This window comes from Xyrauchen texanus, chromosome 32, assembly GCF_025860055.1.
Source record: "Xyrauchen texanus isolate HMW12.3.18 chromosome 32, RBS_HiC_50CHRs, whole genome shotgun sequence".
Classification (NCBI taxonomy): Eukaryota; Metazoa; Chordata; class Actinopteri; order Cypriniformes; family Catostomidae; genus Xyrauchen; species Xyrauchen texanus.
The window spans coordinates 38,971,960-38,978,661 of NC_068307.1; the positions used below are offsets into that span (position 1 = coordinate 38,971,960).

Genomic DNA, 6,702 nt, shown 5'->3' on the forward strand with positions numbered 1-6,702 from the left:
TGTGCACATGCTCCAGATGAAGTTAAAGTGATTGCACAGAATATGCAAACCCACAAAGTGTTTGATGATTTGTTTTATGCACCTGTCTGTGTGAACAACAAATACCAGATGATGGGAATGTTGGATGCGGGATCTATGGCATACACTTGCGTGAAGATGTGTTTCCGAAGCCCACGCCATTGTCACATGAAATAATGTTAATTGGATGTGGAGGTAAAGCAACCAAGCCAAAATGCATGCATGTAGTTAACCTGAAAGTGTATGGTGAGAGATGTTTAGTGCCTGTTTTAGTTGTGCCAGGACAAAGGGATGACTTAATCATTGGTACCTACATGATTAAGTTATTTATGCACTGAGTAGTGTTGTCAAAAGTACCGACTTCGGTACCAAGTCGGTACTGAAATTTAAAAAATGTGACGCTTTGAGCACTGTTGAGCGGAATCGTAAACACCTCTGATTGGCCATTGTGTTCACGCGCTCATCGGATATGTCTGTGATTGGCTACAATGATCAATGCACGGGAGCGTTTGAGAGTACATGTTTGAAAGTTTTTTTAAAAACAGGAGTGGGAGCTTTTGAAAGCACAAGCAGCCGTCTATCAGCGGACCGGTCCTGCTTTCAAACACTCCCGTGTGTATCTGTGCAAGCGCTCGGTGAAGAGCGTCATTGATGTATATTTACAACATGTTTTTGAAGCGCTGATCATTGTAGTCAATCACAGACATATCCGATGAGCGCTTGAACACAATGGCCAATCAGAGGTGTTTACGATTCCGCTCAACAGGGCTCAAAGCATCACATTTTTTAAATTTCAGTACCGACTTGGTACCGAAGTCGGTACTTTAGACAACACTAGCACCGAATGAAGATCAGTGGTGATTATTGGAGAATCTTGTCTAACAGTGTTTTGGAGCCATCTAGATCCACCAGAAAAGGTTGGGACTGTTAAGCTTCAGCAGTCAGTCATTCTAATGGCCAAACAAGAGCACCTTGTCTGGGGAAGGCTGCCGAGTAATTCCCCTTTGTCACCAGGCAGCACTGTAATTGTGGAGGTCACTTCTTCCAGATCCATGCCACGGGACATCATCATCGGTCGTGTTATTACACCATTGTGGGGAGATCGTTGGATTCCTTTAAAATTTACCAACCTTTAAGCTGTGGAGGATTTTGAGCTGTTGAAGGGTTTCAGTCATGTCCAAGTTCCCGCATCCAAAAATTCTTGTCAATTTGGTGCCACAGCTGATCTTAAACAGAGACTAAAGGCCGTTATTGACATTGACGCATGTTCTGTCAAGGATACAGCAAAAGAAAAGCTTGTCCAACTGCTTGAGAATAACAATGACATATTTTCCAAACATGCTCTGGATTGTGGGGAGGTCAGAGGTTTCGTCCATCGCATCCGCCTTACAGACGAGCGTCCATTCCGACTGCCATACGTTGAGTACCACCAGCTCACTATCAAAAGTTACGGCAAGTTCTCTCAGAAATGGAAGAGCAAGGAATAATTCGGAAATCAGTGAGTGAGTATGCTTCGCCTTTAGTTCTGGTATGGATGAAAGACGGTGGCTTGAGAATTTGTACGGACATTAGATGGCTGAATGCCAGGACCATTAAGGATGCGCACCCACTCCCACACCAGTCTGACAGTCTGGTTGCCTTGGGTGGAAACACTCTCTTCAGTACTATGGATTTAACATCAGGCTTTTATAACATAATTATGGCTGAAGAAGATAAAAAGACCACTGGTTACGCCCCATTTCAGTTGATGTTTGGCTGCATTCCAAGGCTACCTGTTGATGTCATGTTTGGGCAGTTGTTGCATGACCCTGTGATTGTTGACCATGGCAGCTATGAAAACCCTTATGTCTTACCTTCATGAAGCTGCACGCATTGCTCAGAAACACACTAAAAAAGAACAGAAAAAGCAGGCCAAAGGTTACAATCGGAGAGTCAAGGGCACATGTTTGATCATCGGAGACAGAGTGCTCCTTGCGAACAGGAGTGAAAGAGGAAAGAAATAGCTTGCCGATAAGTGGGATCCAACTGTCTATATGGTGAAGGATCGGAATCTACAAACAAACATATACAAACTGATTGACGAGGAGGGCAAATCAAAAGTGGTACATTGTGGATATCAGCTTCCTGCCCATTGGATCACCTCGAGAAGACAAGGGCATCATGTCTAATGTTGAGAATATGGAGAGCCAGTCTTGGGTGTCTGAGCTGTCTGATTCATCAGAAGAGGAGAGTTCTGATGATAGAACAAGGGCATGGGTGCTTGATGGTCAAGGAGAAATTGAAAGTCAAGAGTTTGTGGATGATGATGATGTTCTGGTATCTGATCATTCAGTCCACAGTCGAAGAAGCATCTGTGATCAAATCCCCAGTGCAAATGAGGCTGTTGGGGTCTCCGATCAAGTATCTAGCATAGAGACTGAATCCTCTGCTAGTAATCCTGACTCTGTGAATGAAACTGTGAATGATTTGCATGCTAACAGTATTACTGACATACAAAAACAAATTCCAACTGACACACTGGGTGTTAGGACTCGTGCAAGAAGGGTAGTCAAAAAAGTTAGCCGTTTAATTGAGTCAGTGGCACAGAGACCATTTTATGTTCAGAGAGCTGGGTCATCAGTAGAAAGGAGATAAGGATCATTTCTTTCTTTATTTTAAAAGGTATTTGTTTCTATGAAAATTCTGTGAAAGTGTATGCAAGATGTGAATTTCATGAAGTGTAATATAGACCAGATTATTGGATGTTGTACAAGGCAGCATAACTGTTCTAAGAATGTCTGAGACTTGATCAACCTTGGATTTTTCTTAACCTGTAAGGCGGGTAATTTACTATGTTGAACTGCGGATGAGATTTTTTATAAATCTGGTTCTGTTGGTTCAAATATGTTATTTGGTCAGGATATTAGTGAGATTCAGGAGGGGTGAATGTGACAGATGTTTATATTCACAGTGTATGTTCACTATGTAAATTAATGTTTCACTAATAATCCTTCCTTTTCAGTTTTATTTGTTTACTTTATATTATTTTGTCTCGGAAAGCATTATAATTTTGTTTTGAAATGTATCTGTGTCACTTTGGAAAAAAGTTTTATGATTAATTGTACCGGCGTCGTGACGTCATTTTTGTTCATCCTGAGGACATATAGTCCTCAGTCATTTGAGTGCACTATATGTTCCCCAAACAACAGCAGCAAAAAGAAAAAGAAACACTCCAAATCAGCAGCAGTTCCAGTTGGTCCTGTGTCTTCTCTCAATTACATAACACAACGCAGATAGTAACAGTGGTCAAAAGTGGGCCGGTTACACATAAATATACCATGTTATATTCCATTATGTTCATTATGACCGTAAAACTCTGGCCTGTTAATAGTTTTTAGAATATCAAAATCCACAAAAGGATGTAGATCCTTTTCCCATTTAGCTCCTAAACTATGCACTAGTCTCCCTAATACAGTTTGGGATGCATACTGTCACGAACGCCGGTGAAGGCGCCTCCTCAACCGGCCACCGGAGATCGGTTTCACCCGAGTATTGACTTTGAAACTACATTTCCCATAAACCCACATATCTGGCGTGATTACACTCAAGCTGACTCGCATTACTATCTCTCTACTTAAACTGTGTACGAGCGTTCATTCACTGCGAAGTCTTGTTTTGCTCCGGCTGCATTTCTGAGCGTTTATCACTGTTATATCTGATTCTCTGTGTTTTGACCCTTGCCTGATTACTCCTTCTACATCTGTTTCCCACCTGCCTTTACTGAGTTTACGCCTGCCTCTCTACTATTGACATTTACTGCCTGCCCTGATTCTTTGCCTGACTACGATTCTGCCTATCTGTGATATTCCTGTTTGCCTGCCATTGACCTTCGCCTGTATTTTACGCTGCCTTGTCTAATAAATCGCTGATGGATCCCAACCAACCTGAGTCTTCATTACACATACACACTAGTAGTTCTTATAATATACTTTGTGTCAAAAAATGATTTATGGCTTAATTGCTGTACCTTTGACCTTTCCCCTTCCGCTCACCCCGCCCCGCACCACCCCACCCGCCCCGCCCGCCCTCTTTCCCTCCCACCCACCTTCCCCCATTCCGGTGTGTGTGTTGTGGTGTGACGTGTTTGGTCATATCTGATGTTATATGTTTGCAGAGGTATCCGCCCCCACAACTATGTATTTAAAAAGAGTTTAGGTTTGAAAATGAGATGTCAAGATAACGTATGGTTCATGATGAAATAATTCATTGTTGTAATCATTGAGTTATTTTTCAGAAACATGTTAAAGTAATGTGTGTGTGGGGTTCATTTGAATTTATTATTATTATTGTAAGACATAAAAAGCAGTATTATGTTTAAAATGTGTTTAAATGACATCTTTAATGAGCTTGTAATGCTTGGTGTCAAACATGGTACAAGTTTTTTTATTAACAAAAGGGTGAAAATGTGTTTTCTAAAACAGTGGATATTGGATAAGACAAAAAACATTCAGATGGTCGCTTTAAAATAAGGATTTAATGGTTAATGATTGTTATTTACTTTTTAACAGAGGAGAAAATGTGTTTTCTAAAACGTGGATATTGGATAAGACAAAAAACATTCAGATGGTCGCTTTAAAATAAGGATTTAATGGTTAATGATTGTTATTTACTTTTTAACAGAGGAGAAAATGTGTTTTCTAAAACAGTGGATATTGGATAAGACAAAAAACATTCAGATGGTCGCTTTAAAATAAGGATTTAATGGTTAATGATTGTTATTTACTTTTTAACAGAGGAGAAAATGTGTTTTTAAACACCTCTCAGACTCCCATATGGTCTAGAGGTTAGGATTCCTGGTTTTCACCCAGGCGGCCCGGGTTCGACTCCCGGTATGGGAGAGGTGTGGCATGGTAATCCACTGAGCTCTGATCTACGCGGAGCTGTTGTGAAAACAAAGGCAATTCAGTGGCATTCTCGGCACAATGACGTGGTTTTCAACAACTATAATCTTTGATATTGGTTTAACAAATACATGTATTATTAAAAACAATATTTCATTTTTTTGTAGTTCTAACAACAGATGTTTCTAAACAGTGGATATTGACTGATCAAATTCAAAGGATGCTAGTCATTTTTAAAAATAATAAATAAATCGTTAGCAAATGCATATGTGGTATTTTATCAGTGACCTTTTTTATAGATCAAAGGTTCAGATTGTCAAAACACATCAAAGACATTTTTAAAAATATTGAAAATAGATAATCATCCTTAATCTTTGATATTAGATTAACAAACACAATAATTAATTTTATCTGTAACACTAACAAAAGGTCTTACATTTTAAAAACAAAATAGTTCGCTTTATAAAATACAGATTTAACACAAAAATCTTACATTAGTTCTCATGCAGTCCTTTCATGAGCTGAGGGTTGCGATAATGGTTTAAGAACAGTGACAAATGCAAGACAGTCCTAAAACCTGTGTTAATTTCATATCATCATTTCTCTTAGGAGATGTGTGTGTGTGTGTGTGTGTGTGTGTGTGTGTGTGTGTGTGTGTGTGTATGTGTGCCCTATAGAGGGTTGATGGATAGATAACTACCTAAACATGTGTGTGTGTGTGTGTGTGTGTGGTCTATAGAGGGTTGATGGATAGATAACTACCCAAACTTTGTTGGGCTTCCATGCAGAGGGGGGGGTAACTTTTTACCATTTGTGCGGTATTTGTGCGGTATGTTTTGACAAAGCACAAAACATGTGCTTTGTCACTACAAATGAGTACCGTCAGTATTTTGGTAAACAGGTTTATTTTATATAGAATTCTGACGAAATATCTTTAATACAAAGTTTGTTACATTTTTTTTTTTAACCATGAGATTCTAAAACAGTGGATATTGAATGATATTAGTTTATTTTACTCAAACAGACCATACTGGCAGAGCAAACTCATTTAGACGGACACTTTATTAACAAGGGTTAGGCTATTTATTTTTACCAGAGACTAAAACGTATTTTAAACCAAATGTTCAGATTGGCAAACACAATATTGCCGTTGAAATAGTATGCATTATATATTGTAACTTTAACACGTGTTGTATTGCATTTTTCCAATCAAATTAATAAGGCGTTTTTGATCCAGACTTTAAGGCGACGATCGACAAATGTTTTGTGGCGGGGGGTGAAAACGCGCCAAGATTTCGAAGTGTCAGGGATTTTGGTAAAGTCTGGACAGTCCTTTCAAATTATTCAGGCATTAAACTATCAAACATACCAATGTTGATTTATTCAGTTCTAAAAGAGTGTAACTAAACATACATCCAAGAAATAGTTTACACAAATTATATTTGTAGGCTACTATTAATATTGTAAATATCCATGGGTGCGTTTCTTCACGAGCATTCGTCTGCTGCAGATTTGTCACATCTATATTTACCTACAGTCATAACAAGTGACATAAAAAATGCACATCCGATATAAACTCAAACAATAGAGCAATTTACTTAAATCAATGAGTGGTATACATTTAAAATTGATGTGTACCAAAATAATACATTCTGATGATTGTGCTCATACTTGTGTGAACTGTTGAATACTAATGGGGAAAATGAGCAAATGCAAGATTGGCTATGAGAGAGCAGCCGGACTTGATTGCCTCCACCTGGGTGTTGTTGCGGAAAGGAAGTGGAACGCGGGCAAAAGAGAGGAC

General features: G+C 39.1%; 1 non-coding gene across 1 annotated transcript; it reads left to right on the forward strand.

Annotated features, from left to right (window-relative positions):
* The first annotated feature begins 4,823 nt into the window (after positions 1-4,823).
* trnae-uuc (transfer RNA glutamic acid (anticodon UUC)) lies at positions 4,824-4,895 on the forward strand. Its single transcript has one exon. It is a non-coding gene; the product is annotated as a tRNA-Glu (tRNA).
* The last annotated feature ends 1,807 nt before the right edge of the window (positions 4,896-6,702 follow it).